Raw genomic sequence first — 26,062 nt, forward strand, 5'->3', positions numbered from 1 at the left:
GGAAGAAAACGAGACTGCATTGTTTACTTGAACAGAAAAACACCAGGTGGAAGATGTCAAATAAATTACTATCACAAAACATGTATCAGTGAACCTGCAATATGTCAGTGACTGCTTCACATGTTATCACACATTAGAAAAATATAAAATATAAAATTTTGATTTTTTGCCATAAATAAGTTCCTCAATGTCCAAAATTCCATTATAAGCTAAATATCACTACAATAAAATAATTGGTTCCAATGCTCTACTATTTAATTACTATTTATTTATTTTTATTTGAAAGATGTGAGTTATAATTCAGGGTTAGGTACACAAGTGATCGTTGTACAGGTAAAGTTTGGGTACTTTTACTGATGTTATGTACCCCTCTCTCCCCGGTAGTTTTTCACTACTGCCAGTCTTTTTTTTATAGCATTATGATAAATACTTAGGGTCCGCTTATTGAGTGAGTTGTATGTAGTACTCAGATCTTTGTTTCTGTGATAAATCACTGAGTATCATAGACTAGAATTCCATCCAAGTTGCTGCAAAGTCCATAATTATGCTTTTCTTTATGGCTGCATAATATTCCATAGTGTACCACATTCTATATGTACCACATTTTATTTATCCAGTCCACTTTTAATGGGCAGTATGGTTGGATCCAAGTTTTTGCTATTGTAATGCTGTAATAAACATGGGTGTGCAGTTATCTTTTTTATAGAGTGATTTGAGTTCCTCTGGGTATATTCCCAGAAGGGGGATTGCTGGGTTGTATGTGAAGTCGATTTTTAGATCTTTCAGAAATCGCCAAACTGTTTTCCACAGAGGTTGTACTAGTTTACACTCCTACTAACAGTGTAGAAGCATTCCAGTTTTGCCACATTCTCTCCAGCATCTGTTGTTTTTTGAGTTATTGATGATGGTCATCCTGACTGGAGTTAAGTGATATCTCAGTGTGGTTTTAATTTGCATTTCTTGATGACTAGTGAGGCTGAGCTTTTTTTTCATGTATCTGTTGGCTGCTCATATGTCTTCTTCTGAGAAGTATCTATTCATATCTTTTGCCCATTTTTTAATAGGGTTGCTTGCTTTTTTTCCTTTCATGATGTTTGAGATCCTTGTAGATCCTGGATGTTAGGCCTTTGTCAGCTTTATAGTCGGCAAATATTTTTTCCCATTTTGTGGGTTGTCTCCCCACTCTCTTGATGGTTTCTTTTGCTTTGTAGAAGCTTTTCAGTTTGATGAGGTTCCACATGTCTATAATATCTTTTATGGCATTCACTTTTAGAGAGTTGATGAGGACTTGGTTACCTATTCCAATTTCTGTAAGTGTGTTTCCTAGGCTTTCTTCTAGGATTCTTATAGTTTGAGGCTTTACATTTAAGTCTTTGATCCATTTAGAGTTGATTTTTGTGTATGGTGACAGGTAGGGAGAAATAGAGTGGATAAATATTTACTAAAACAGGAAACTCATGAGATTTTTTTGTTTTGTTTTGAATGGCATACACAAAAGTTCATTTTCGGCTGTATATGTGGGCATAAACTAAACAATTACATCAGGAAGTGAAAACACAGACTGATATCCAGAGTATATTAGTACATGAGTGGATGAAACTTCATTTTCTAATAAATTAAAACAAGTTTTAACCGGGCACAATGTCTCATACCTGCAATCTCAGCATTTTGTGAGGCCAAGGTGGGAGTTCGAGACCAGCCTAACCAACACAGCAAGACCTTATCGCTACAAAAAAATCAGCCGGACATAGTGGCGCGTAATTATAGTCCCTGTCACTTGGAACGCCTGAGCCCAGGAGTTTGAGGCTGCGGTCAGCCATGATTGTGCCACTGCACTCCCAGTCAGGATGACAGGTAAGACCTCAACTCAGGAAAAAAGTTTTCTTCAAATATCAACATACTTTTAAATTACCATCTAAGAGTTGCTTTATATTTTAATTGCTATAATCATGATGCTATTTTGTTTTATTATAAATATTCAGTATAGAACAGAAAAATCAATATTCCATCTCATACTATGGTACTCCCTAGCCTCCACCCCCGCCAACACTCAAACCCTAAAAAATGTCATACTGTATCCCACCTCAAGCAGTCACAGAAGCTGCTCCTCCAGCCACAATACACTCTAACCCCCTTTTCTAGTCCCAAAGCATGTCTGGATCACGCATACTCATTTTTAAAATATTGGTTTAAGAATCACTGCCTCAATTTAAAGTTTCATCTAATCTAGCTTTAGGCTAGTTAAACCCATTGTTATATGCTTTATATTATATATATATTAAACCATTGTTACATGCTTTATATTATATAAATATATATATTTATATATATATTTATATAATAAATAAATAAATATATATATTTATATATATAATATAAAGCACCCTGTATTATTCCCTTTGGAGCACTAATCATAGCTCCATTTAATCATGTGTAACTTTTTTTTTTTTTTTTTTGAGTTGGAGTCTTACTCTGTCGCCCAGACTGGAGTGCAGTGGCCACTTCCCGCCACCGCAGCCTCGACCTGTTGGGCTCCGGCGATCCTTCCGCCTCAGCCTTCCAAGTAGCCGGAACTACAGGCGCATGCTACCACGCCCGGCTGTTTTTTTATTTATTGTAGAGATGAGGTCTCGCTGCAGGCGGGTCTCGAACCCGTGGGCTCAGGCAATCCACTCACCTCAGCCTCCCAAAGGCGCAGGATTATAGGCTGAGCCACCGAGCCCGGCTATGTGTAACTTTTTAATGTTTCTTCTCCAACTAATCAATTATTCATTTAACAAGTGTTTATATGTCCACCAGGTATTCTGGAAGCTAGGGATACAAGTGTAAGAAGAGACAAGAATTCTGCCTTCAACTCAAACTGGGGAAAGGGGAATAATAGAAAAAAGTACCATATAAATATTTATTCGATACTTTTATTTGAAAAATACCACAAAATTCTCTAAGCTCCAAGGAAGCAGTGATAATGTCATCTTGCTTGCTAAGTTAGTCCCAATCCCTGGCCCATGTTAGGCACTCAAATATTTGCTGAATAAATTAAAGGGAAAAATTTCACTTTGAGATCCAAGATATTCATTTTCAAAACAAATTTTAGACTACAACCTCATTTGTAAGCTACATTTACACCCCTATACTGTATAGAACACAGTAATTTATTTTGTTTTAAGAAGGGCAATCCATTTTTTTGTTCCTTGCTTAGTTTAGTGCTTTTTCTACTTAGTTTCAGTATAACCACTACCTCTCAAGTGGTTTCTTACCATTCTACTCAGTCTGTTTGTTCTCAAAGCATACATCAGATGTACTTTCTGCTATGACATAAGGCTTGTGCTACCTCTATTAATAAGGGTGTCTCTATTACAAAGACTTGGTCTCCCTAATCCCAAGTATAAGCATATAAATGGAACTACTGGCATCTTGTAGAAAGAAGTCAACTGTGCTGCTAAACATCCTAAACAACTATCCACAAAAAAGAAGTATCTAGCCCAAAATGTCAATAATGCCATGGTTGAGAAACTCGGCATTTAAGAAACTGAATCAACATACCTAAATAGACCCTAAAAGAGAAAAACCCAAGACTACCTTAATTACCCACCTAGTAGTTCCCTAATTTACACTTGTGCAACCAATGGGACCAAACTAGGCATCAAGAATTACTGAGGAATAAGCGCATGAACAAGCTATCTAGTTACCCAGTTGAAGGCTTAAATACAGTTGATTTTGCATTAGTATAAGTACTTCATTGTACTGAAATGCTTCATAATCACTGGTGGAAAAACCAGTCTCACCCTCTCATTACCATCACCTGATTTTTATATCTAATATGAATCCATTTTGCCCTCTTATAAAATATAAGATGTAATGAATATGGAGTTAAGACGCAGGTTGGAGTCCCAGATTTGCACGGTACTAGCTGTAGTGATTCTGGACAAACAGAATAACCTCTTGAAATCACTAATTCCTCTTATTTTGGAATATTATCAACAACTCATATGTTGAAGATTTAATTATTTTATTAAAACATTTAACAAAATACATATGTTCCAGGTACAGAGTTAACTTGCATGCAGTTTTTGACAAAATATAAGGAAATAAACAAATGTTAGATAGTATCGGAAACTAAAATTCTGTATACAATTCAAATGTTTGAACCAGATTTTCTGCTTCCTGAATTCAAAAGTATAAATTCAGGAGATATATTCTAACCAGGCTGCACTCATTATTTCCCTTTATCTCTTACTAAGTTTGTAAATTACTCTTACAAAGTTGTAATACCAGACTATTCATATTTATAACACTATTATGCTTCATTTTATGCAAATATAGTAGTTAAAAAACTAAACTTATAGGGAAATGAAAAGATAAAATCTGGGGTTAAGTATATGCTTTAAGAAAAAACTTATAATAAGTTAAACAGAAGGTATGCTGAGAATTTAAAATAATCTGACACAGAAAAACTCAATGTGTATCTTTTATGAAAGAAACACTAATTCATTACATTGAAATAAATTACAGAAAGTAGACTATGAATGCTTTATAGAAGACTGATAGAGAAAAATATGTACCTCTAGGATACTAGGATGGAGGAATAGGAATGGGATTGGCAAATGATAAATGGGGATTTCAATTTCATCTGTCATATTTTATTCCTTAAAATGGAGGCCCCCTAATATACATTACACTGTAAAATTTCTGGAGGACTGATGTAGTTCATAAATTGAAACAAAAAGTTCTGAAACAGTAGCTTTTGTTACCTTAAAGATTCACCTCTGCTGAACATCATTCTCACCAATATAGAAAATTATAAGTTTTCTAAAATATTTCTCTGATTATCAAGGCTTTTATAATGGATATCAGAATCAATGATCTAATCAATTTTTACCATTTACAAGGAGAAGACTACACTAAATCTGCTTAAAATTCTTCAAAGGCTGTCTATTGCCTACAAGATGAATTATAAATGCCAAAGATATCATATGTGGCTTTTCTTGTTTAACTCCTGCCTAGTCTCCAACCTCACTTTATATAATACCATCATAAGCAAAGTACATGCCACTTATAAAAAACCAACCCATTCCACAGTTTGAGTTTTGCACACACTATCTGAAATATCTTTTCCCATCTTTGTTCACCTGTCAAGGGTATTATCTTCCAAACTAAACTAAAACATTTTCTCCCTGTTTTATCACCAGCTGAACAATTATGCAGTCATATTAAACAGTTTGCTCACATGTAAAACACACAATTACATACTGTCTAAATGGTATCGCAAAGCCTTCTCCAATCATACCTGTCAGAATTCATTGTTAACAACACCACATTCTTCAAGCATGCTCACATTCTAATTTGATTTACAACTTGAGACTTTTGGGAAAGAGAGGCTGGGGAAAGGGGACTAGAATGCTTAGCTCCTTGACAACAGAAAGAACATTATATTGCCTTTGAATTGTGCTCAGAATCTGTCATAGTTAGTCACCTGATAAATGTAGCTGAATTTTATGGCCGATAAAGGATTTGGCTGAAGGGAGAGAGGGATCATCTATACTTAACATAATGCTTTTTCATTTCATTTTATTTTATTATTTTTGAGTTGGGTTTCACTCGGTCACCCAGGCTGGAGAACAGTGGCATAATTACAGCTTACCATAGCCTCAATTTTTTGAACTCAGGTGATCCTCCCATTTCACCCTCCCAAGTAGCTGGGACTACAAGTGCACATCACCAAGTCTGGCTAGTTTTTTTTATTTTTGTAGAGACAAGATCTCACAGTGCTGACTAGGCTGGTCTCGAACTTCTGGACTCAAGCAATCCCCTCACCTAGGCCTCCCAAAGTGCTAAAATTACAGGCATGGGCCACCATATAATGCTTTTTCAATAAAGAATTCGAAAGCTTCTAAATAATAAGATGACTAATATAAAAATGAGCACTTGTGGTGAATAATAATGCTTTAGAGAACACTAAAACAGGTGGCAAAGAAATTCTTCATATATTTTTATTAAAACATTTTTATTAAGCTCCTAATAACCACCTGCCTTAAATGTATAGTTTTGTGGGGGGTGGGGAACGACAAAGAAGCAGACAAGAGCAATGAACCTTATTTACAATGTCTGAGATGAGCAAGAATAAAGAACTAAAGCCTAAGAAAAAGTGAGAGAAAGAATATGGTAAAAGGTACACCAGCATTATTATTTAATTAAGGTAGGGGAAAAGTGTTAGTAAACGAACATGATGGTTAAAACAGATGAAAATCTTAATTCCAGAGAAGACACAATTCAGGACAAACAAGGCTGAAAACAAAAAAGAAAACACTCCTACAAGTTAAAGAAATATAACTCAAGTATAAATTAAATACAGTCATGTGTCACTGGCTAATTTTTTATTTTTGTAGAGACGAGATCTCGCAGTGTTGACTAGGCTATCAGAAAGATGTTCTGAGAAACGAGAGAAAGATGTTCTGAGAAATGTGTTGTGGAAGTGATTTTTTTTCATTATGCAAACCTCACAGAGGATACTGAAACAAACCTATACCTCATAGCCTACTATATGTGCACTAGGCTATATGATATTGCTCCTAGTCTTCAAACCTGTACAGTATGTTACCGTACTCAATATTGTAGGCAACTGTAGCACAATGTTAAGTATCTGTGTAACTAAACATAAAGAGGTACAATAAAATATGCTATAAAAGATTTTTTAAAGTAGTATACCTGGTCGGGCTCGGTGACTCAGCCTGTAACCCCAGCACTTCGGGAGGCTGAGGTGAGTGGATTGCCTGAGTCCGTGAGACTGAGACCAGTCCGGGAACCATGACGAGACCTTGTCTCCACAATAAATCAAAAAATTAGCCAGGCATGGTAGTGCGCACCTGTAGTGCCAGCTACTCGGAAGGTCAAGGTGGAAGGATTGTCAGAGCCCAGCAGGTCGACACTGGGGTGACCAGGAGTGTGCCACTGCACTCCAACCTGGGAGACAGAATAAGACTCCAACTCAAAAAAAAAAAAAAAAAAAAAAGTAGTACACCTGTATAGAGAGCTTGTAGAATAGGAAGTTGTTCTAGGTAAGCCAGTGAGTGAGCAGTGAGTGGATATGAAGGTCTAGGACATTACTGCACATTACTCTAGACTTTATAAATACTGTACATTTAGACGATACTAAATTTTTTAAAATTTTATTTCAGTAATATATTGACCTTAGCATATTGTAACTTTTTAACTTTATAAAGTTCTTAAAACAACTTTTTAACTCTTTTGTAATGACTTGGCTTAAAACACACTGTATAGCTATACAAAAATATTTTATTTATATTCTTATTCTATAAACTTTTTTCTATTTAAAATATTATTTTAACTTCTTAACTTTTTTGTTAAAAACAAAGACACAAACTACACATATTAGTCTAGGTCTATACAGGGTCAGGATCATCAACATCACTGTCTTCTACCTCCATATCTTGTCCCACTGGAAGGTCTTTCAGGGGTAATAATGCACTTGGAGCTGTCATCTCCTATAACAATCCCTTCTTCTGGAATACCTCTTGAAGGACCTGTCTGGGGCTTTTTCACAGTTTAGTTTAAAAAAAAAAATAAGGAGTATATTCTAAAATAATAATAAATAGTATAGTGAATACATAAACCAGTAACTAACATAGTAATTTATTATCATCATCAAGTATTATATACTGTACACCTTTGTATATGCTACAATTTTTTATGACTGACAGGTTTGTTTATGTCAGTATGACCACAAACATGTGAGTAATGTGTTGCACTACAAACACTACAATGGCTAAGACATCACTAAGTGATAGGAATTTTTCAAATTCCATTATACTCTTTTTTTTTTTGAGTTGGAATCTCACTCTGTCACCCAGATTGGAGTGCAGTGGCCGGGAGCGGCCACTGCAGCCTTAACTTGCTAGGCTGCGGCGATCCTTCCACCTCAGCCTTCAAAGTAGCTGGAACTACAGGCCCATGCTACCAACCCAGTTAATTTTTTTGATTTATTATAGAGATGAGGTCTCGCCAAGTTACCCAGGTGGGTCTCGAACCTGCAGGCTCAGGCAATCCACTCACCTCAGCCTCCCAAAGCGTGGGATTACAGGCTGAGCCACCAAGTCCGGCAATTCCATTATACTTTTATGGGACCACCATCGTATATGCGCTCTGTGTTGACTGAAATGTAGTTATGTGACACATGGCTGAACAATCAGACAAGTAACTTGCAATAGTAACCAGTTTTAAGGCAAAAAGAAACTCAAAAGCATAATAAACTATAAACTCTAACTTATCTCAGTGATAATTTTACTAAATTCAGCAACTTAATTTTGTGAAAAGAAGTAGTTTTTAGGGCCACAATTAAGTGGAAGGCAGAGGAAGAAAGTCAATGTTCCATAAAAGTCTCAATTCACTTTTGATATAATATCTCATTCATAAAACTCCCCAGTCTTTTGGCAATTTCCAAAACTCAAGACCACCCTTGATGATTAATACTAAATGCACCACAAAGAAATGTCCAGAAATACTTTACACAATAGCTGTGGGACAGAATGAATGTACAAAAGGGACAAGATGCCTGGCATATTAAAAAACTGGAACATAACTTAAAAGTAATTCATTTTAAGGTAACTGCATATCAAACTAAATACAACAAAGTCAGAGAAAATTGAGTTTATTATACCAAATTTCCATTAAATTTATGCTTATATTTATTTTTTAGTGATGAAAGAGTGTATTGAAAACGCATATGCTCAACAATCATTTAAGTACTCAGTGGGAACCAAAAGAAGGGAAAAACATGGCTTTTATTTGTGCACATGCACACACGTTTTATGTGCACACACATGTTGAACTTGGTAAGAAAAAAGCAAGCAATTACTAAAGAACATAAATATTTATATTAGAAGAGAATGATTAGCAGTGCACACAAATGGGTACAAATCTCAAACTTGGAGAGGTTAAGAAAGGGTTTCTGGAAAAAGTGAAATCTAGTCGGTAAAATGAAGTTGAAAATTATTTCAGAAATTGAACCAAAATTAAGACTGCATAATGTATAACAATGTTCACTGTATTGTTTGTAATAATGTAAACTGAAAATAACCTAAATATCCTTCAAAAGAACAGATGAATGCTACATTTATATATAAATGCATTATAGAGCACAGAAAATGAAAAAAAAATATTATCTATAGGCAACTACATGAATTAATCACACAAGCAGAATACTGAATTAAAAGAGTGAAACACAAAAGCATACATACTATATAATTCCATTTCATAGTTTCCCAAAACAGACAAAAATAATTCATTGTGTTAAAAAGCTAGAATACTATTCACATCTTGGGGGGATAGACTAGTGATTGGGTAGGGATATGAAGCGACTTCTGGGGATTCTATTTCTAGATCTGGTGGTGGTTATAAGAGTATGTTTGCTTTTGTTTATTGAGATATACGTTTATGATCTGATACTTTTTTCTATGTAGCTATATTTTTAAAAACAAAACATGTTTACAAAGAGTAGCATGGAATAGCAGTTACTAGAAATGAGAAAGAAAACAAATATGCAAAAGCCAAACGCGTAGTGCTTGAGGTCCAAAGGGGTTTGGTGTGACTCTGTAAAACACTAAAGACAATTCTTATACTCAAAATTATTGTAAGAGTTAAAGAGATTAAAGGATATAATACATGCAAAGCACATACCTAATGTAAGTATTAACAGGTAGTCAAAAATGTTAGCTGCGATTATTACTATACTGCTAATACTATGCTGATACGTTGTTTGATGGTGGTGCTTGAGGCAGTATGAGAAACAAAAAGGCTAAGGCTGCAAAGAAGAGGCAAGTTATGCTGAGCTTTCTAAGCCATATTATGAATTTAAGACTTTATCCTAAGGTAAAGGGAACCAATGAAGATTTTTACACAGGGAGTAATATGAACACATTTGAGTTTAGAAAATTTATGCAATGAAAAAAAGATGTGAGGTTTTACAAAACAAGGTATCGAGAAGAAAAGGGCTATCAACAATCTTGCAGAGAGAGATCCAATAATGAGAAAGGCACTGATTCAGAAAGCAGTATGGTAACAATTTTGGGGAGAATAGCCTGTAACTTTCTCAAGGTGACACAGTTAATAATTATCATCTAGAATATGAGCAGTATAAGCTCTAAAATCACAACTTACTGCAAAATCACAGTGTAATACTTTTTATATATTTTAACTCTACACAAATGGCAACAGGACATTTTTCTCAACTGTTCATTAAAATGAAACAAGTTATTTTTTTAAAGTCTCTCAGAATCATCAAATTGTTACCAACTACAGACTATACACGTGTGTGTATAAGTCTACCTATATCTATCCATATACATATGTGCACAGAATATCGATATCTGCATCTCCTAAAACAAGGCATAAATTAACTTGGTATAGATCTTTAATAAACACCCAAGACCTAAGTACCAAATTATCATGAGTACTAACAAATAATATAGCATTAACGTGAAAACATTTTTATTAAGTTATTGTTATCTCAATAACAACCAAATAAGATGAATGCTCTGAGGGATTTCTACACATTAGCTACATCACTGTTAATTTTAGTGGCTCTACAAGACTGAAAAACAATAAACTGCTGTTCAGCATATGTAATGAGTCTATTAATAAGTAATATCTTCTTTGGTTTGCTTCATGAATATAAAATGCCAGATAGATCCAAGACACAAGCAACAATTTCTTACTGGTTTTAGAGCTATTCAAAATGCACTGCATAAATAAGCTGTTCTCATTAATCCTCTGATCTCTCCCGAAAAAAAAAGTCCAGAACTCAACTTTCTTGGTTTATAACTAAACCAGATAGTAAACCAACAATAGTTAACATTAAGCTAAAAGCAACAGTGAGATATCATAATAATAATACACCATTCTGGTGTAAACTTACAACTGCAAGAAAATGTGTAATCTGGGTTTATTCACACGACAACACAGAATGAATTATAGCACATCAGACAACCAACATATAAAATGTTTTGTTTTGATTGAAAATTTTTATGTTAACAAATAAGCCAGATTTTGTTATATTGTTACAGTCAGGTCACAGAAACAGAGAGATTTCATGACACTTTCTCCTGCTTTTGTATGTGTTTGAAATTGTCCATAATGGTTTCTTTAAAAAAAAATTATGCCTAAGTCTTCAAATATTCTCCTGGGAAAGCTTTTGATTTCTCCAAAGAAAGAGTAATCAGGGTTTGCACAGGGTTGATAGAAAAGAGAACTGCAACAGTAAATTCACTAAATGTAATGGGGAAAGTGGCATTCTTGTGAATCCCACTGCTTAAAAACAACTAACTAAAATGTCAGTTTAATCCCAATTAAATACCAGAATAAGAACCTAAATCTTTAGGACAATGTTTAAAAAAATTCATAATCTGACTCAAGCCAACTTTTCTATGTCCATGATTTCTGCCACATTGCAACTTTTGGGAGTGTTAGCCTTCTTAAACAGAAGCCTGTAAAATATCCTCTATTATTTCTCCTTTTTCTGAATGTACATAGCTAATCAGTGACAAGTCTGCTTATTGTAACTCCTGTTGTAATATTCTTTTCCTCATCCCCCTTTCCATCACTACTCTTATTTCAGACCCTCAAAATTTCTTGGTTAGGCTATCTCAACGTCCCTCCTCCATTTGCCTGTTCTATTCTTCATAATGGCGTAATGGAGTAATCTTTTAAACCCACAAATCATACTATGTCATTCCCATAGTTAAAATCCTTCAATAGCTTTCCACCACCTACAAGGTAAGTTACTTAATTTTGTTACCTGTGAAGTAGGAATGATAAAAATAGTTACTACCTTATTATACAATTGTGAAAAATCAAATGAATTCTAAGTGTAAGCACTTAATGCCTAATACCAAATATTTTAAAATAACAATTATTATACATCCTACTTATAAGTTTCCTCATGATTCAGTTGAATAAACTATTTGTTTCTCATTTTCCACAGTCATCTATAACTGTTTGTGAACCAATACAAAGAAACCTCACCATTCTCCTCCTTTATACTACAAACTTAATATTGTATATTTTTCTATAACAGCACTTACTATATTTTATATTGAGAACCTTGTCTTCCCTACCAGACCATGCTTCACGAAGACAATGTAATTCATCTGAGTCCCCTGGTACAATGCCTTGTCCAAAAATATTTACTAAAAAAGATGAGGGAGAAAAGACATGCAAAAGGCTTGTAGCAGATGGCCATGCTTCATTCAACACTAAAAAATTCTATTATTCTTGATATAAAATAAACAGGGAAATTTTAGAATGGGTCTGATAAATGAGTAGGTCAGCAGAAACTGTGACAGAAAGTGAAAAGATTTGTGGGCTCCAACTGATAAGAAGAATCTAAAGAATAAGACGAGCTAGCTAATGTCTACTCACAGGGAAAGTCTACACTATTTATGAGTTATACCAGAACAGAAATATTAAAAAGTGAAGAAGGTAAAGAAGAAAAAATAGGTAGTCATTAGGCTGATACCATAATAATGACGAGTAAAAAAAAATTGTACAAGCCGGGCTCGGTGGCTCAGCCTGTAATCCCGCACCTTTGGGAGGCTGAGGTGAGTAGATTGCCTGAGCCCACGGGTTCGAGACCCGCCTGGGCAGCGAGACCTCATCTCTACAATAAATCAAAAAATCAGCTGGGCATGGTAGCGCGCGCCTGTAATTCCAGTTACTCGGAAGGCTGAGGCGGAAGGATCGCCGGAGCCCAGCAAGCGAGGCTGCGGTGGCCGGGAGCGGCCACTGCACTCCAGTCTGGGCGACAGAGTGAGATTCCAACTCAAAAAAAAAAAAAAAATTGTACAAATTTTACCAGGGAACTACTTTTCCATACTCTAAATAGGTATAGACAAGCACAGGCAAATAACGTTAAAATGAAACAAGAAATTGTCATTAAGCTATATTCCCCTACCATTCTTGGGGAAAGGTCAAAACAGATGGAAAGGTGATGCTCATTATTCTTAGAATTGGGATAGAGATAACTTTTCTTCTAAACTCCAGACTAAAACTGAACATTGGCAATCTGTGCTATGGAAAACCTTTGTTCATTTAACTCAGTGTTGTCACCATCATCTATTCCCAATAGTAAAAGCAAGAAAAAAATATGGGGATATTATTTTCTGATTAACTTAGCTCAAGGGAATCCTTAACTGTGATATGTGCATTCAAATACAGAAGCACCTGTTTTCTTACTCCAGGGCGGGAAAAAAAGACTGAGTCAAACCCAGAATACTTTTTCCCATACTTAAAATTCAAGGTTCAAATAATAAAACAAAAACAGAACACCACTCAAGTTTCAGATGCAACAATCTGATCAGAAAGAATAATACTTGCTAATATTTAAACCAGGTTTGACATGCTATAATGGTTAAGACAGTGCTATAGATCTGAATGTGAATTCTACCTTTATATTCACTATGTGGAAAGTCTTCAGTAAGACACTTAGCCTCTCAAAGTCTAAGTTTTCTTATCTGTAAAATGAAGACAAACATTGTACTGCTTCATATGTGAAAATTAAACATGACAATAAAGATAAAAACTTTATGCCTAATATATGGTAGGCACTCAATAAATATTAGCTTTCATTATTTCAAGGGGCAATTCTTTGTGCTGAAAATCCTTGAGACTATATATTACTAAAGGCTGAAAGTAGTTAATTCACAAAAATATAATAGGTAGAGACTAGTGATACTGCTTATAAATACATATAATAATCTTAAGCTTATATAAAACATTTTAAGTATAGTAAGAACTTTTATTTTCTCAACCATGAGAACAAATGGTCTATGTGATTTTCATCACTCTTGAATTCTTAATAAGTATCTCCTTATAAAGGCACTTTCTCGCAAAAACCAATAAAATTGGGAAATTTATGATACATTATGCTCACTACTATTGTGGTGTCACTGCTCCTAAGCTCCTTTTCAGTGACCAGCAATAGGGCACGTGTGTATATGTACCTACACACATACACATACATTTTCTTCTACGAGGGGGGACCCTAACAAACCTGGAATTATCTTTTGGAGGGCAGGCCCCTGTAAGGCTTCCCCAGCTAAGTAAGTGTTCTAGGAAAGCATCAGCATCAGTGTACCATCTAGCGTTGTTGTGAGAGGCTGCATTTGGCTTCAGTGATTTTTTTTTAACTCTTTCAGTGTGTTTTCCCATTTCATGATGGGTGATTTACGAGTGCAGCTGCTCACACCACACTGAGTGTTCAGCAATTTTTTACCAAAACCAGCATTCCTGTACCCGATCTTCCCTATTTACTGATCTTGCCCCAAGTGACTTTTTGTGTTTGTTTCCCCAGATGAAAAATGTCCTTAAAGGGAAACATTTTGCTGATATGGAAGGGGTGAAATAAAAAATGGCAGAAGTACTAAAAGGCATCAGAATTGATGAGTTCAAAAGCTGTTCTGAGCAGTGGAAAAAGCATCTCGATAGGTATACTGCATCAAACAGAAAGTACTTTGAAGGTGACTGATGTTTAAATATATAAGAATATACAAATTTTTATAAATATTCTGGGTTTGTTGGGTCCCCCCTCTTATATTTCTATATCCAAATATATATAATGAATACCTTGAATTTACACTAATACCTCATTTCCAATCCAACACTATAAACAGTATTCTAGTTTTTCTTACTTCCATATTTGTAACTTCCTTCTCAGACAATGAGAAGACTGGCTTTTATTACTCTTAATATTTATTTGATCAGTCGCCTTGTATGTCACCAACTTCCCATTGTGGCTGTCTCCCTTTCCCTACATGGACACCCTTCTTACTTCCTTTATGGTCCCAACACCCCTACCCCATGTGTATAACCTACTTACTCTGTGCAGGCCCCCATTCCTCATGACTGGCATCACTCCAAGAATATCCTCTCTACCATGCTCTGGGTCTGACTTCCTATACTGAGCTGACCATCCCCTGAGATGCCTTCCTCTCCCCACCCTCAGGCTCTGACACACTGCATTCGGACACCTCCATGCATGGACTCCTTCCTCATCCCACTTGAGCTAACTCAATATACCCATACCAGTTGCAATCCTACATGAACTCCCCAATAGCCCTTGCTTTTTGCAGGGACCCTGAGAGCTCATGCAGGGTTACATCTCACCCCAAGTAGATACGTGACCTCTTACTCTGTCTCAGTCTGGACATTTATAATTGGGACCAGCTGATCCTCCCCATACCAGGCCACTCTCCTTCACAAACACTACACTCACCCTGCTTGGACTCCAACACTCTCCTATACAGATGGGCTCCTCACACCTCACAATTCCATCAATCCACATGGATACCCTTCTTACCCTGTCAGGTTCTGACATCCTATTCCTCCTAGAGAACATAGTTTTGCCTCCCACACAACCTACCTGGTATAGACACCTACCCTTGTTTTGTTCCACTTGATGACTTAGTATTGAATAATACAGAAAGAGAACATTGAGGAACAACTAATGATATTTTTAAAAAAGAGATGCCACTGAATAAACTATAAGCATCTATAATCAGAGCTAATTAAAACAATAATCTATTTGTTAAAGTACCTGCTTTTTTTCCACTTAAAGAAATAATGCCCCATTCTTTTATACTGATTTCTTCTAAATTTAAAAAGTCAATTGAAAATTATAATTTCTAGCCAAACATGCATTATACTTAAGTATGTTACATTGGCCTACAGAAAATCTAGTTATTTTTAAAAGAAGGAAAAACTCTACTAATTTTATTTGAGAGTTTAAAAAATACAGTTATTCCAAACACTAAAATTAAATATTTTAAAAATATCTAGAACATGTAAGTTTGATTTGTTTGCAATACAACCACTGTATTGTTTCCAGTACACTTATCTCCAGATACAACCCTGAAAACATTAACAATGAATGTTAGAGGCATTTTAAGAGAAAGGATGCTTCAGAAGCACAATCTGAGCCTCTCTATACTCTTAGGTAAGTAAAGTGACTTATCTGATCAGTGAGTCTGAAACGAACAACTGAACAGGCAGAGCTTAGCTCTTTTCCACTTGCCCTTGGGAGTGAACTGTCAAGGGAGAATATACCTACAGAGACTCATATTTTGCTCTGCTCTGCTTCTCAAGTGCACCTAGGACTGGACAGATAAGTCAGCCCATGCCACACCACCTGACTCTCCCACCAAGCTATTCCTCTAACCTGGTCTCTATCAGTAATAGAATGAGTATTTCAGTTTCCATCTTTTTCCTTGATTTATTTCTCAAGTTATTCAGAGCCTAGGCAGAAAAAAATGGGTGTCACCTGAGAGCACTTCAGCAGTCCAATGTCTTAATTAATATATTCAAGTGAAGACTGCTTATTTTCCCAGTTTTGACTTAAAAGGGCTGCTTTAATTTGAGCTTCTTAAAACTACTGCAAATACAAAACCCTCAAACCTGAACCAAGAACAGATGTTCCAAATGAAAATAAGCTGACTTATCTGATCATGTGTATTAACCATGTTAAAAAAAAGTCAAAGACGCATAATTTCCTTCTTGTAGAGGCCACAATTTATACTTCCAGTTCCACTTCTTACTCCCATGTTACGCACCAATGACACAATAATGCAGAATATTTTCCAAATATGTCATTATGTAGACTTAAAATATCTTTGCTTATTCTATCCCTCTGTTTCCTCCACCCTACTTTCCTGCTGCATCCTTTAACTCAAGGATTAGCCAACTATAGCTTGGAGGCCAAATCTACCTATTTTTATAAATAAATTTTTACTGGAACACAGCCATGTGCTCATTCATTTATTTCTTTCTTTTGCACTGCAACAGCAGAGGTGAATTGTTGCAATAGAAACCAGATGGCCCACAAAGCCTAAAATATTTACTATCTGGCTCTTTAAAGAAAAAGTGCCAATTCCTGCTTTCACTGAATCCTTTGAAGCCTAGTCATTTTGAATCCTTCAAGTCAAAATTAATTGCCCCCTCCTCTGTCTTTCCATTATATCATACCAAGTCTAATACTTAACATCCCTAATCATTGTGAGCTCTTTAAGAGAAAGGTCTAAACCCTATTTCTGTGTAAACAGTAAGCTTTTTTACCCAAACCACAGTTCCTGCCTCTCCCATAAAATAGAACTCCCACAAACACTTTTCACATTCTTAGTAAAGTACTTTGAAAGAAGCTTCTGCCCTTTTCTCTATTCCTTATTCAGTCCTCCCAAAGGAAGAATAACGCACACTGGCAACATCCTCACAGTTGTCTCTAGTGGGATGGGATTAACATTTTTAAAGTCAACTTTCATTCATGGCCAACCCTCCTGCATACTCCTACCAACAAGCAAATTGCATGGTAAACTCACTGTGGGTAGAGCTCCCTTGTAGTTTAAGGAGACTTACAGCTCCAGTTGTACTGTCTTTGATAGGTTGGTAAGTTCAATTCAGGGAGTTGGGGAGTAAGGCAGTCCAATGTCTAATTTTAGTCTCAGTTCCAAGCCAAGTTCTTCAATGCAATTGAAAAAGCTAATATCTTGATTCCTAAGTCTATTTCCAGTTCAGAACCCAATAAGGAAGAAACACAGATTTATACTTCCAGTCAACTGTCACACAGTAGGACTCAAGATGCTTGATAATCACTAACAGCAGCAAATTAGTTGGGGAAAAAAATTCCTTTAAAATGTGTAATGCACCAATGCCACACATACCATATTTTAGTGATTAACTTGATTAGAAAACTTTTTTGAAGGAAAAAAATGAAAATTTAGAGTTCATACTCAAAGATTCAAGCCAAGCCTATCCTATTTCATTATCTAATATATTTGTCTCAATATTTTGTTGCTATTAGCTCTCAGCTTTATTAAATTCACATATAAAGAAATCATGCCTATCATTGATTTAAAAAAATTCCCCACCTTACTTAATATCACAAATGGTATCTCCCATCTAAAAAACAAACATCCCTACACCCCAACTGCCTCCAATTACTGCTCCATTTATCTGTTCTTCCTCAAAACACAGCTCCTAAATAAGTAGTCTATTACAAACGTTATCTCTATTTATACATATCTTAATTACTTTCTAACCTATTTTAGTAAGGCTACCATCTCCATTACTCTGCTAAAAATTATCTAGTAAGGTCACCTAGAGCCTCCATTTTACCAAAAAACAAAGTACACTTCCCTACTTCATGGTACACATCTCATCAACATATAACAATTCCTCCTTATTGTACTATTCTTCTCCTCCTAGATTTGGTAATACCACTCTCTCCTGGTTTTAGTACACAGTCAGTGGCCATACTTTGCGGTTTCTCTTCCTCTGTCCAAGGAATATTACAATTCCTTAAGGCATGGTACCAAGTCCCTCTACTCTCCTCCATTAATGTCATCCATGTCCATAGATTTAAATATCTTTATGCCAATAATTTTCTATTTCATACCTTCAGTCCAGGTACCACTATTACATAAGTATTACAGCATCTTTTGTGAAAACAAAAATAGCAAACATCTGAGGGCAGACATTATCTCAATTTCAGATTTCCATCTGTAAAAGGTGAAATGACTTATGCCTATGATTACATAATAAAGGCTGAAAAGAAACTGGCTTCTTTTCATTTAGTCTTTTCTACCACTTATGAAGACTTATTAGTCCTTTGTTTCTAAGCAGTTTATTATTTAAATGTGAAGACTAAAGAACAAAGTTACCTATGTACACACCTTGCATGTACTCATCGAAAAAAAATTAGGCAATTTGAGTTAATGGAGAAAGGTCGCAAATTTGATTTTCAATAAACACTCTATAAATAAAGACTTTAGGTTGCAGTTGAATTTTTAAAAATACAAGAATGCAGAGTAGAAGATATGAATAAAAGATACTCAAGAATTTGGGGCAATATGAATTAAAAGAGAATAAAAGCAGATGGAAAAGGTTGGGTTGCCTAAATAAGAAATTAGACAAACAGAAAAGAAGCAGGCTGGTACACTATGACTAACTAGATGAGCATGGTCAGGGTTTTTACTTGATGAACAAAGACAAAAGGGACATACTAATGCTTTGTAAACTATGAAATCAAAGCAATTATTTCAAACAATGATTTACTGTACTTTATAAGTTGAACTAGAAGGCAGTAAAATCAGCAATACAGATACTGACATAAACCAGAATCTTATCTGAATCTGTCCAAGCACTTAAGACAGCAAAAAACTGAATTCATGAGATATTGTAAAGAAAGTAATAATAGCTTGTGGTATTAAACAACAGTTTGCGGTATTAAAAAAAAGATGAAAAATAAGAAGCAAGTGTAAGTAAGCAGGATAGGGTTGTTGCCAATTATGGGAAAACTATATGAAAGAGAAGGAGATGAGCAATATAGAAACGTAATTTCTCATTTTAAGTTTTTTAACAAACACAAAAATTCTGAAAACAAAATTTTTATTTGGCTTTAATAAAGAACAAAGTGCTATCTTTTTTTTTTTTTTGAAGTGCTATTCTTCAAATATAAAGATAGCATTATTTGTTAATTAACTTTCCTGTGGTAGCAGTAGGTTGGTCTGGGCCCATGAACATTTTCTTATCTAGAAGTCTGTTGTGAATAAAAGCCCTTAAAAAGATTACTTGATTATAGATTCACCCCTTAAGCACAAACTCTAAGAAAGTTAAGTAGGCCCCTAAAATTTCTGACCTACGACTTCGTGCTCACGCTGGTATTTATCAGCCATAAGTACTAGTTATATATAGTGTATGATCTAAAAAGAAAAGAAACTCCCCATACAAAAGAGTAGGATATTATAATTGAAGGATTATCAGATTTACTGAGGACAAAAAAGTTACATAACCAAAATTCTACATATCTTTGTTGTTCCTCCCAAGACTGCACTATGGAAAAAGAATTAAATACTAGGGTTGGAAGTCAGACAAGTTAGAGGAATGTGGAAAACACATAACAGCAACTTCTCATGTGCACAGTCCATCAGGAAGGGGTACATACATGTAGCTGGTCAAGGGAAGGAGTGTGAGCACAGAGGTGGCATCACACAGAAACAGGCTTCAGTAGGTTTTAAGGCCAGTCTGTGGGCCATCGCTAACATCTACAAAACACAAAATTCATGTAATGCTAGGTCCCACAGATGGCAGAATTTTACTCTTCCAAGTATAAAAATGATCCAAGAGTAAAGAGAATTTCAAAATTTGCATGCAAAATAAATAGGACCATTTTACAGAGAAACTTGGCCAACTACTCAACAGCATCATAGATTCCATTTGTCCAATACATGTTATTAGATGGTGCCACAATTTACATCTTTTAAAATAGATAACACATTTACTGGCGCTTTAAAAACGGTTATACAGCCAAAGTTTTTGGGTAGTTGACCTATTCATACAAGTCCCATCAATCCAGATTTCTAAGTAAATCTACTCTTAAAGGTGACAAGACTAGGGAGAAGTTAGTGGTAAGATACAAGAGGAGACAAGCAGCAGCCAGATGATTAACAGAAAGCCTAAAATAGAGAGTAGATGCCAACAAAAAGTAGCTTCCAGATAATCTGATATAGATTTTTTAAATGAACTAAAACTAATTTCTTGTATTCAGTTACCAAACAGCCAAAAGATTTCTTAGAATGCCTTTCTGACTTCATATATTAAAAAAACCAGTATTAAACTAGGTGACAGATTCTGTGATTCTAAAACTATAATTCTATGGCCCTAGAATACTCAAGAATATAGATAATTCAAACCCTTACTATCTTTTTCTCTAACATGTCCCATGATCTTTGTATTGTTCATCAGCTTTCCCACCAGAAATAATCTATTGGGAAAAATATCAAGCTTAAAGCTGCTAATAATTTGTGTAAATCAGTAGTAAGTGTAGCTAACACTTATGGAATACTTTCTACATTGAAGACATACACCAACATATATTAACACAATTCTCAAACAACCTAATTATCTCCAAGTTAAATATAAAGAAACTGAAGTACAGAGAAGTTATGCAACTTCTGTACACTAGTAAGTGATAACACTAGGATTCAAACACAAGTAGTATAGCTTCAGAGCATATATTATTACTTACTGTTCTGTACTGTTAAAAGATTTAGAGAGAGATAAATTAAGCTATAGGTTTGGTTATTATCAATAGGTTTTAAATAACACCAAGAGTTGGCTGGAGCCACTACAGTGTACAAGTGAACAGTACAATGAGGCAGCCATTTGCCACATGCGATTATTAAGCACCAAGATGTTATTAGTCCAAATTGAAATGTGCTATAAGTGTAAAATACCTGTTTCTGAAGACAGTGTTTTTACTTATGTATTTTTAATTTTACTTTTTTGAGTCGGAGTCTCACTCAGTTGCCCAGGGTGGAGTGCAGTGGTATAATCATGGCTCATCATAGCCTCAACCTCCTGGGCTCGGGCAATCCTTCTGCCTTAGCCTTCCAAGTAGCTGGGAATACAGGCATGCACCACCATCCCCACCCCAGCTATTTTTTTGTATTTTTTGTAGAGACAGGTCTTGCTATGTTGCTGGGGGCTCAAACTACTGGACTCAGGCAATCCTCCCACCTTTGCCTCCCAAAGTGCTGGGATTACAGACATGAGCCATCACACCTGGCCAAAAAGAAAATATTTTTTTAAAACAAACTAACTCATTAATAATTTCTATATGGATGTTAAAATGATAATATTTTGAATACACTGGGTTAAATAAAATGATTTTTTAATGTGGTTACTTGAAAATTTTAAATGACATATTCTGCTTCTATTATATTTCTGTTGGACAACACTATTATATAGGAAAGACACTGGAGTTTATAAAATGATTCTAACCCAATCTTTGCCATTTTGTTTTTGTTGGTGTGGCCTTAGACAAAACAGTTAACAAAAAACAGAATTTAAAGAGTCCTGAAACCTAGTGCTCAAACTTTGGTATCTATTTTCCACTTAAGAGAATAGAGATCACTTTGGGGAAATAGCTGATGCCAGAGCTGGTACAGTAAAGTCCAAGACAAATCTGGAATATCTTGTTTTAGCAGAAGGAGGCTGCCATTGGCCAAACCTCTGACAACTTGAGAATCAGAACAATGACAGCAATGGATTTAACCACTGAATAAAATAAGAAACCATAAGTTAATATTGATAAAAAGAACTGAGTAAGTAAATAAAAATGGAGATAAGAGCTGGGCTCGGTGGCTCAGCCTGTAATCCCGCGCCTTTGGGAGGCTGAGGTGAGTGGACTGCCTGAGCCCGCGGGTTCGAGACCCACCTGGGCAGTAAGACCTCATCTCTACAATAAATCAAAAAATCAGCTGGGCGTGGTAGCACATGCCTGTAATTCCGGCTACTCGGAAGGCTGAGGCGGAAGGATCACCGGAGCCCACAGGTTGAGGCTGCGGTGGCCGGGAGTGGCCACTGCACTCCAGTCTGGGCGACAGAATGAGACTCCAACTCAAAAAAAAAAAAAAAAAAAAAAGAAAAATGGAGATAGGAAAGATAACTTTATGACAGAATGTAAACTAACAATTAGTAGAAAGAATGAAGTCAGAAATTCATCAACGGATGCTAAAACTTGTAGGTAAAATTTTGATAAAAATATGTAAATATATTGCTCCTCAAATTATGTTTTCAAAAAACCGCATATTATTTACAAGGGATAAATAATAACATTCAAAGAGAAATATGGAAAACACCACCGTAACCAAATTTTTAAAGCTAACATCACCCACAATGAGACAAACCAACATCATAAATCTCAAGATATGATGTACTTTTGAAAAGGACAGTACATCTCTTCAGTGGTAGTCCTGCCAAAATGCATAACCAATCTAATCATGAGAAAAAAACAGACAAATTCAAACTGAGGGACACACTACAAAATAGTTGCCCTGTACTCTAAAAAAAAAAATCAAGGTCAAGAAATACAAAGAAATATTGAAGAAGGGCTCCCGGTTAAAAGAGACTAAAGACACACAATGACCAAATGCAATGCATGATTCTGGAGTGGATCCTGGACTGAGGGGAAAAAAAAAAACAAAACTTATAAAGAAAATAAACAGACAAAATTGAAGTATGGGTTATCAGTTAGGTAGTAGTATTAACATTAAATCTTCTGGTTTTAATAACTTCCCTGTGATTAGGCAAGACAATGTCATTTTAAAAACTATACACTAAAGAATTTAGGAGTAAAGAGGTAGGATGTCTCAAACTTACTCTTAAAATTTTTCAGAAAAAAATACACATAAGGTGTCAAAAAATGTATACACATTTTAAGAAAGGAAAAAACTGTATTAAAATTGTAATACTCAATATATGCCAATAACAAAGATGAATACAAGTCATATTTGACTTCTACAATTACAAGCGGTGCTCAAAGTGGTTATCATCAGCATCCAGACACTTCTGAATATGGCAAACTAACGGTAATACATAGATAACATCTCTTAAAACGTGTATATATTTTTTGGCACCTCTGGTATGTATGACTATAAAGCAAGAATGACAATAAACACAGCAAAACATAAAATAATTGATGAATGTGGGTAAGGATACATAGGAGTTCCTTGTACTGTTCTTCCAACTTTTTTTGTAAGATTGAAATTACATCGAAGTAAGAAGTTTTTAAAAATTGGTCTACCTCCCAGGTCAAATATCCCAATAAACTATACAAGTCCTGATGATGCTTAAAAATGTACTGATGCATTTATTTTGTTCTTGTCATTTATGACTTAGCAGAAACTAACTACGTATTTCATAAGACCCAGGAACATATGTTATTGTTCAATATTTTAGAGTACCAGGATACTATTTGCTATGTCCAATAAGCACTCCGACATTTGTTACATGAGCATACTGAAAGCTACAGCACAATATAATTATGGAAAAAGTCAAAGTATAAAAAGCACTACATTGTAAACGGGACAAAGAGCTTGTAGGACAACTCTTCAATTAAAGGAAAAAAATTAGAAATGAATCAAAGAGTAGTAAAAAAAATCTAATGTAAAGAGATGAGTGCCACAATTAGAGGATGGTAAACATCTCTTGAAACATCTCTTTCCATACTAAGAGTTAAACATTTGAGCTTTTTGGCTAACTATAAGCAGTCATGACAACTAAGATAACTTTCACACATATGTATATATGTGTATGTATATACATTCACACATGTACACATATGACTTTTTTGTAAATATGTTTACAAAGTTACAAAGTAATGAATGTAAGCACATTAATAGTAAAGGTAACAAAATAATCACACAAACTATGTCTTATTCCATTTCACACTATAAATAAGTGTTTCACAACTAGTATAGTGAAAAAAACCAATCAACAAATGTATACTTTGTTTTAAAAGATTTTGTTTATTTAAAAATAACAATGACAAAAACAAAGATGAGACAGGTATGCCTCCTGACTAGGAATGGGACTGTGTAAAACAATTCTCAAATACAGTCAGAACCTAGGGAAAAATTTTATTTTCACATACAGTACAATGTTATTACATATGAAATTAAAAGCAAAATATAGAGATCATATTAGACATACAGTATTAACTCAACTTTTAATGTTTTTCAACCCTACTTGATTATACGAGCAGGTAAGGCAAAAAGATATTCTAGTTCCCTTTTCCATCAAATCCAACTAATTTTGTGTTTCACTCAATTAAAATTTGACTATCTCCCAAAAGTGCATGTATCTTTGTGATGCAAAGTCATACTTAATGTATAAAAATAAGCAAGATGAGGAAAAAAACTTAAGATATCTAAAACATAAAAAGTGACTAAAAAACATCCTCAAATCACTGAATACCTTGGCAGAGCTTAACACTAATATCATGAGTGTTGCAGTGCTGTCATCCTACCTGATTCTACCTGAATGAGCTCAACAATTTCTAAACTGGTTTTCAGTAGAGGTCTTTACATAAACAATTATAAAAATGGGTCCACTTCGTATTCAGGGAGCACAAATAACATTTAGTTTTAAAAATATATATAAAGAATACTTTAAAAACTTTTTACACTCCATGAAAGAAAACCACTTTTGAATACTTGCGTACAGCTATTTCTCATAACTTTCCCTTAGAGAAGGCCAAACTACATATCAAAAAGGCAAAAGAAAAACAGTGAGTTGCTGTCACTTAAACTCCCCTAGCCAGAGAGCAACCTTCCTTGTACATTTCCCTATATTCATCGCATCCTGCAGTGCACATTTCCGAACTGAAGACACACCAGGTTAACCTACGGTGCTCTCCTCTCCACTAGTGCAAAAAAGATCTTAGGGCATTAACCAAAAAATCTCAGCGGCGCGAGAATAGATGGAAACGGTAAGAGGGTTGCCTTCCGAAGGCAATAAGTATGGTTACTTCCCAACTCCAAACACCAAGATTCACTCGCCAGTAAAGCCAGCAGCTGCCACTCCCCGCTCCTTAGACGACACAACCTTCCTTCCTTCCCAAGTCTCCCCCTACAGTCCTACCCACAACCCTCTTCCAAAACAAACACCCACAGCACGCCCCGTCCCCTAGCCCATGTGAGCGCCTCTAAGCACAGCACACGACACCAACCTGCTGGACACAGCTCCCAGGATACTTCTCACTCGGGCAAAAAACAAAAAAAAATAGTGACTGCAACAAGGTGGGGAGTCCCACCTCCTCCCGGCACCCTAAACAACCCACAGGATGAGAACCCCAAGCCCAGAAGTTTGAAGCGAAAGGATCCAGACACTCCAAAAAGGAAGAGGGAATTGCAGTTGAACGCGGAGGAGAGAGGAGGTGGAGAGGGCGATGCGTGAGTGCTAGTGTGCGTGTGTGTGTGTGTGTGCGTGTGTGCGTGTGTGTGTGTGTGTGTGTGTGCGCGTGCGCGCGCGCGCAAGGAAGCGTCCATCACATGACAGCGAAAGAGGACCAAGTCGTCGGGGCGACCGCAAGGAGAAAGGGGTGGGGTGGGGTGGAGGGAAGGGTGCCGTTGCTATGGCAACGCCCCCATCCACCCAGACTTCCAAAGAGAGAGGAAGAACTTCAAATCCCAACCGTCAGCGCTCGAGCGGCTCCTTCTTA

The 26,062-nt window shown here is 35.7% G+C and overlaps 1 protein-coding gene across 2 annotated transcripts in view; it reads right to left on the reverse strand.

Moving 5' to 3' along the window:
• Positions 1–26,062, reverse strand: part of LCORL (ligand dependent nuclear receptor corepressor like) — a 196,765-nt gene that overhangs the window by 169,895 nt on the left and 808 nt on the right. The window lies entirely within an intron of this gene.

The sequence above is a fragment of the Carlito syrichta genome, unplaced genomic scaffold (genome assembly GCF_000164805.1).
Source record: "Carlito syrichta isolate Samal-C Ts95f unplaced genomic scaffold, Tarsius_syrichta-2.0.1 Scaffold303517, whole genome shotgun sequence".
Lineage (NCBI taxonomy): Eukaryota > Metazoa > Chordata > Mammalia > Primates > Tarsiidae > Carlito > Carlito syrichta.